At 43.5% G+C, this 5,896-nt stretch overlaps 1 long non-coding RNA gene across 1 annotated transcript; it reads left to right on the top strand.

The window, feature by feature from the left end:
* The first annotated feature begins 4,175 nt into the window (after positions 1-4,175).
* On the top strand, positions 4,176-5,382 carry LOC309696352. Its single transcript, XR_014273436.1, has 2 exons — positions 4,176-4,421; positions 4,852-5,382. It is a non-coding gene; the product is annotated as an uncharacterized lncRNA (long non-coding RNA).
* Positions 5,383-5,896: the final 514 nt, after the last annotated feature.

Below are 5,896 nucleotides of genomic sequence, written 5' to 3' on the forward strand. Positions count from 1 at the left end.
AGCTTCTTTATTGGGGCTTGGGACCAGCAAAAGTGACCCGAAATTTGGTCTTTAAGTCTGGTCATTAGCATGTCTGGACCCAAACTACACTGCAGGTCCCAAAGTCAAATGATCACTGAGAGTTAAAAATCTGTCTGAAGTTAGAAGTTAGCAGAGAGTTAGCTCACTAGTTTCCGTCTAAATATAATATACCAGGTTCTGACTGAGGGATTTCTAAAACAAATTAAAAGGCACAGCTCTGCTATCACTTCTGACATACATGAAGACAGGAAAGTAAGCAGCAGTGATGTTTGTAGGGTTACTGAAGTTTGGCTTGCTGGTATATAGTGATGTGCTATGTGACTAGCGAAACAGCTATGTTAGCATAACATTAACACAGTGATGAAGGGGAACTTTTTTCCACTGGATAAGAATTAAGGTGAGGGTTCCCGATGGTTAGGGACAAATGCAGTGGCATGGCAGGATGCTGTAAACGGACCAAACTTCAGTCAAGAGAACAACTGAGATAATCCATCCACATACAGGTTAGTCATTAATGTGCTGCTGCATTGCCTGGGCTGTAGTTACATGGTAAGGTTTTAAAAACTGAGCTTTAAAATGAATAGTTGTAATAAAAACTGAGAGAGGCCGACAGTGATCACTTACTTTTTGTAAGGGGCTTGTTGAGATTAAATAGAACAAGTTACAAAGCATTAAAACATGTTAAAAACACAACAGCCTTATTAAACGCAGAGTAGTTTGGGCCCAGAAGTAGGATTGATCACGTCATCACTTAAAGACCGGATAGACACATGGTGGAGTTACTTTGTTGTGTTTGTGTGTGTTTTTAAGTAGTTTTAAACTTTGTGATCCACAACAGGTAACAGTAAAAGATGAACATTTTTAAGCATAATGCTGTTACCAAACTACATTAATGGCCCAAAAACAGACCATAGAAAAAACCGTGGCTATGTGAAAAAAAATGATGACAACTAGTCCTAATTCAGGCTAATTGTTTTTTTGTTTTGTTTTTTTCCCGACATCCCTCCACACACACAGGCTGTGCTGGCTCACAGAAAGAGTGGGTCATCAACATTATCAGGCAGCTGGTGTTCATAGCAAGCCTCACCAGACAGCTTCAGTCCATATCGGATGTACAGGATGGAGTTAAGGCTCTGCAAGGACATCTGATTTGTAAGTTTGCTTTTTACCACACTCATCTGGGCCAAGAGTAGAGGAAACTGCCTTATCTTCTGCAGCTGGAATTCAAAACAAGTATTTGAACTCGGACACGGCCTGCAGATTAGACTGGGTTTGTTTGGTTTTTCTTTTTCGTGCTTTTCCCACTTTTCTAGCTTGTTGTGCCCTTTTTCTTTCAGGATCTGCAGTTTCCTCCCTGTCCAGTAGAGGCCTCTCTCAGAGAAAGAACAGCTTGGGGATGCAGATGATGACGATTGGAGATCAGACACACCGCCCCCACCTCTCCTTATCCATGCTTAGGTCAGAAGTGGAATGCTCTTTTGCTGTTTGTTAGTTACGGATGGAGTAACACTAACTAAGGAAATACACACAACACAGTGATTGTGAATAAGTCACTCCAAGTGTGAAAAGGTGATAGTCAGAGTGAGACTACACATGAATTATTCAGGAAATGCACACTCAGTGAGAGAATAACTATAATTCAGTGTCACTAGGGGATATAACTTGAAGATGATGTGTCTTCATTTCTGATTCATTTTGAACAGTGATGAATGTGGAAGTAAATGAGCGCGAGCTGATCAAAACGGGCGAGCTGTTTTTACATATTTCTGCAGCCTGGATGCCGTGGGCTTTGTCCAGGAGTAAAAGATGACATCGCCCATTTCGGATCTTATATATAGTTATACCTTGGTGTTTTGTAGCATCACCTGACAAACTTTTACTTTCCTGATGTTTAGACTTTCTGATCCCTCCACAGACTCTGCTTTGTCTTTCTACAAAGAGTTGACGACATTAAATACAGATGTTTTAACAGTGCTTGAATGTTTTATTTTGTTTACTCTAGCCTCCAACTCAAACTTTGGTTGCTCCTATGCCCACGTCACTTCCTCCACCAATCAGAATGAGGGTCCGGGTTCAGGAAGACGTCTTCCTGATCCCAGTTCCACAAAGGTCGGTGAAAAGTTTTAAGTTTGAGCAGTACATAAAAATAAATCCCAATCTGATTGGTATAGTGTTTTTTTGTTGTTGTTGTTGTTTTGTTTTTAATTTCTGTTTAATCGCCGGTCATTGCTCTGCATCCCAGTGAGGCCAACTCCTGCTCTGTGTCGTGGCTGTGTGAGCAGGCAGCTCAGCGTTACTACCAGAAATGTGGCCTCCTGCCTCGTCTCTCTCTGCAGAAAGAAGGCGCTCTGCTCTCCCCGCAGGACCAGCTACTGGCCGTCCTGCACACAAATGAAGAGGTGAGGTTGGATTTAAAAAAAAAAAAACCCACAGTGACAAGAGGACAGCTATGACTGTGAAACAGCTTGCATGTCAGCCAGTGAGCATACTCCTTTTCTTAGGCAAAGTATGGCCCAAATTCATAAAATAGACTTTCTCATAGACACAGAGGTCTTTTCATTAAATCACTGATAGAAGGAATGGAGGTTCTAGGTCCTTCCACAATGACTTCATCTTTCTTACCCAGATGAGGCGTGCAGGTTTTAGACTGTATGATTCTGGTAAGAAGGTGAAGGGCTGATTATGTTAACAAGCTGCCTGAGAAACTACAATCTGAGAAACTGTAAAGATTAGAACCATTTCTATTACCAGACTGGATGCTGACTTGCTTTTGGAGCCAGCTTCCAGAAGACACTGAAGGAATCACAGTTTTTGGGATTGAATCCTTGGCTTCACTTTCCCGCACCAGTGCAGGATAACTGATGGGTTTGTGTTGTGGGTTCTGGCTGACGTTTGCTCGTGGGGATCTCCCTCCTCTCCCTGAGCGATACAAGAAGGCCTGTCAAAGTCTAGCAGTGGGTGAGCAACACAGAGGAAATGCATTATAAAACGGACACATGTGCATTCTTGTATTCTGTTATGAAGTACCATCTCTTTCTACCTGTAGATGAGAACAAGCGTGTCTCCCGGCTATGTGAGGTTCGGGACCGGGGTTCCTCCGTGTCAGGACTCCAAATGTCTCGGTTTGGCCGCCTCTTCCCTCAGCCCGCTCCTCCGTGCCCTAAAACTTCAGGCCAGCCTCACGGAGCTGCGAATTTCTGGAAACCGTATGTCTGACGACCTTCTCCCTGAGCTGATTGCCACAACGCTCACCATGCCTCGTCTGCAGCTGCTGGACATTTCTGCCAACTGCATTACAGGGGACGGCCTGGAGAAGGCTGTAAATGCTTTAAAGGGACAGAGTGCACCTGCATTCCCGGTAAGGGCCTCAGCTAGCCAATAGTGGCAGCTCCAGGTTTACCATCTAACCTGTATTTAAGTACCTCTGGTCTTAATAACTACCTTAGATCTTAATAACAAGCTAACCTGATTCATATCAATGATATCTGTCAGAGAGAATTGGCTCTCGTGATCATTTGCTTTTTCTGCTCGTTTCCACTCAAAGTGCCTGGAGGAGCTGGACCTCAGTATGAACCCACTGGGGGACGGCGTGTCTGAGTCTCTGTCCTGTCTGCTGTCCTGCTGCCCTGTGCTAGCCAAGCGGTCTCTGCAGGTCTCACTGCTCATTTCCTTCAGCAGCATCGACTGCTGCTAGCCAGCGCGCTCACAGGTGACTCTCTAACAAGCAGCTGACTGAAGCCTTAAGCTTCACTGAACTCCCATCCATAAGCAAAACTGCAACTAACTTTACATCTTCTGAACGTTCAGGCACAGGCCATTTGAAAGCAGTGTGCCTGTCCCTCAATCCCCTGGGCTCCACCGGCTTTGAGCTGGTGTTAAAGACTCTGCCCCTCCACTGCCTCACACACGTGGACCTGTCAGCTGTCTGCAGAGGGCCTGCTGATTACCCGGCACTGGAACACCTCGCCAAAGTCCTGTCACAGGTGTGCACGCAAAAATCATGCAATGTCATTTATTGTCGAAAGATATAATTGTGCAATCAGGTTAAGACTTTTGTGTTTTTGCAGGACGAGTGCTCTCTGACCCACCTCAGCCTGGCTGCAAATGGGCTGACAGACAGCAGTGTAGCTACCTTGGCGAGGTGTGTGTGTGTGTGTGAGGGCGTCATTTCTACGGCTCAGTTATTACTCATGTTAGTGGGGCTTTGCCTTTGTTTAAATTGTCACTCTTTACTGGCCTGTTGGACTTTTTCTTATTATTTCACAGGTGCCTCTCGTCGTGTCCCACACTGGTGAGTCTGAATCTGTCAGGAAATCCGTCTGTTACATCAGTGGGACTTCACAACATCCTGGCGTCTGTCAGAGAGGCCCGTCGACCACTGACACTTCTAAACCTCGAAGGTATGTCTGAACTTGGAGATACTCCATGGAGTTCCTTTTTTTTTCTAAAGCTATTCTTAGATTCACCGTTTCACACTAATTCACAATTTGGATTTCTTTGATGTTTTTATCACCTGTGCAAAGTTGTACTTGGCAACAGTTTCTTTCTTGCTATCAGTGCGTTTCCTTTTGACGCATTTCTAAGTTTGAACATTTAGTATGTATGCACAGAGGTGTTACATGATGATTACACACACAGACATTACAATATAGAAGTGTGGTTTAAAGATTTAAAAAAAAGATTAGCTGTGAATTAATTTTCCATTTTATGGAGCAGAAAACATTGCTGAATGCTAGCTAACAGGCTACATTTGGATGTCAAATATTTATAGGGGGGAAAATGGAAATTATGGATATGAAATAAAATGATTCTTTGTTGCTTAACCTGCAGGTTGTCAGGTCTCTGGCCCCTGGGAGAGTCAAGACCTGGACAGTTTGTCAGAGCTGGTCCAGGATATCCGTCTTTGCTCTCAGACCCTCAACAAGCTGGACCGACAGACCTTGAAGCAGAGCTGGGACAGGACTCAGTCACACGGACACTTTCTCGACCGAAACTCCAAGTGCCTCCTCTCTGCCACCTCTACTTGAGGGTGGCAGGTGTGTTCATAATAAATAATTAATAATGAATTATTAATTTCCTAATAATTCATAATAAAAGTGGTCATTTTTATAAACATTTTGTTTAATGAGGCTACACCAAAAAGAAACAAGATAAAAACAAAATAAAGTGACATGGCGTCCACCGACAGTCTGTGGATAGCTTGTGTTTTATGCATTTTTGTCTGCCTTATTTATACATGTAAAGCTCTGTATCTGTATAAAGAGTTTGTGTTAGTGTGTGAGAGGTTTTGTGTCACAATGGTCCTGTTTTGTAGGATTTGATTTAAAAAAACAAACATAATTAAAGTAACCAACGATGCTATACGTTGACATCGTTCTTTCACTGTAAGACAAAGCAGGCTATGGTGAATAATCACAGCGATTTTCAGCTCTGAAGAAATCTATCTAGGAGCTATGACAGTGTAAAGACACCCTGCAATTTTAAATGTGTGGCGACATTTGAATGAGGCGCGTACCAGTAGAGGGAGCCAACGCACCACGAATGGTACACAGCCACAGATGCGCTTTGTGCAATGTATTTGTGACATGCAGGAGTGTCCGCAAAGAAATGTGGATAAGTTGTAAATCAAAAGCTAAAGAGCTCATTCTTGCACTGTTTTGATCAGAACACACGTGGGAATGTTCAAGTGTTGAGAATTTGTAATTATAAAGTGAATTAGGGAACGATATTAGATACTGCCACTGGCTAGATTTCAACCTGGGTCTCTCGCTCCCAAAGCGCGTTCTCTACGCCGCGGCCTGCCCTATAATATATTTCAAGCGTTTACCACAACTGAGAGGTGAAAACTGCCGTTTCTTCGTCTTACAAAATGTTC

This window comes from Aulonocara stuartgranti, assembly GCF_965226115.1.
Source record: "Aulonocara stuartgranti genome assembly, chromosome: 20".
Lineage (NCBI taxonomy): Eukaryota > Metazoa > Chordata > Actinopteri > Cichliformes > Cichlidae > Aulonocara > Aulonocara stuartgranti.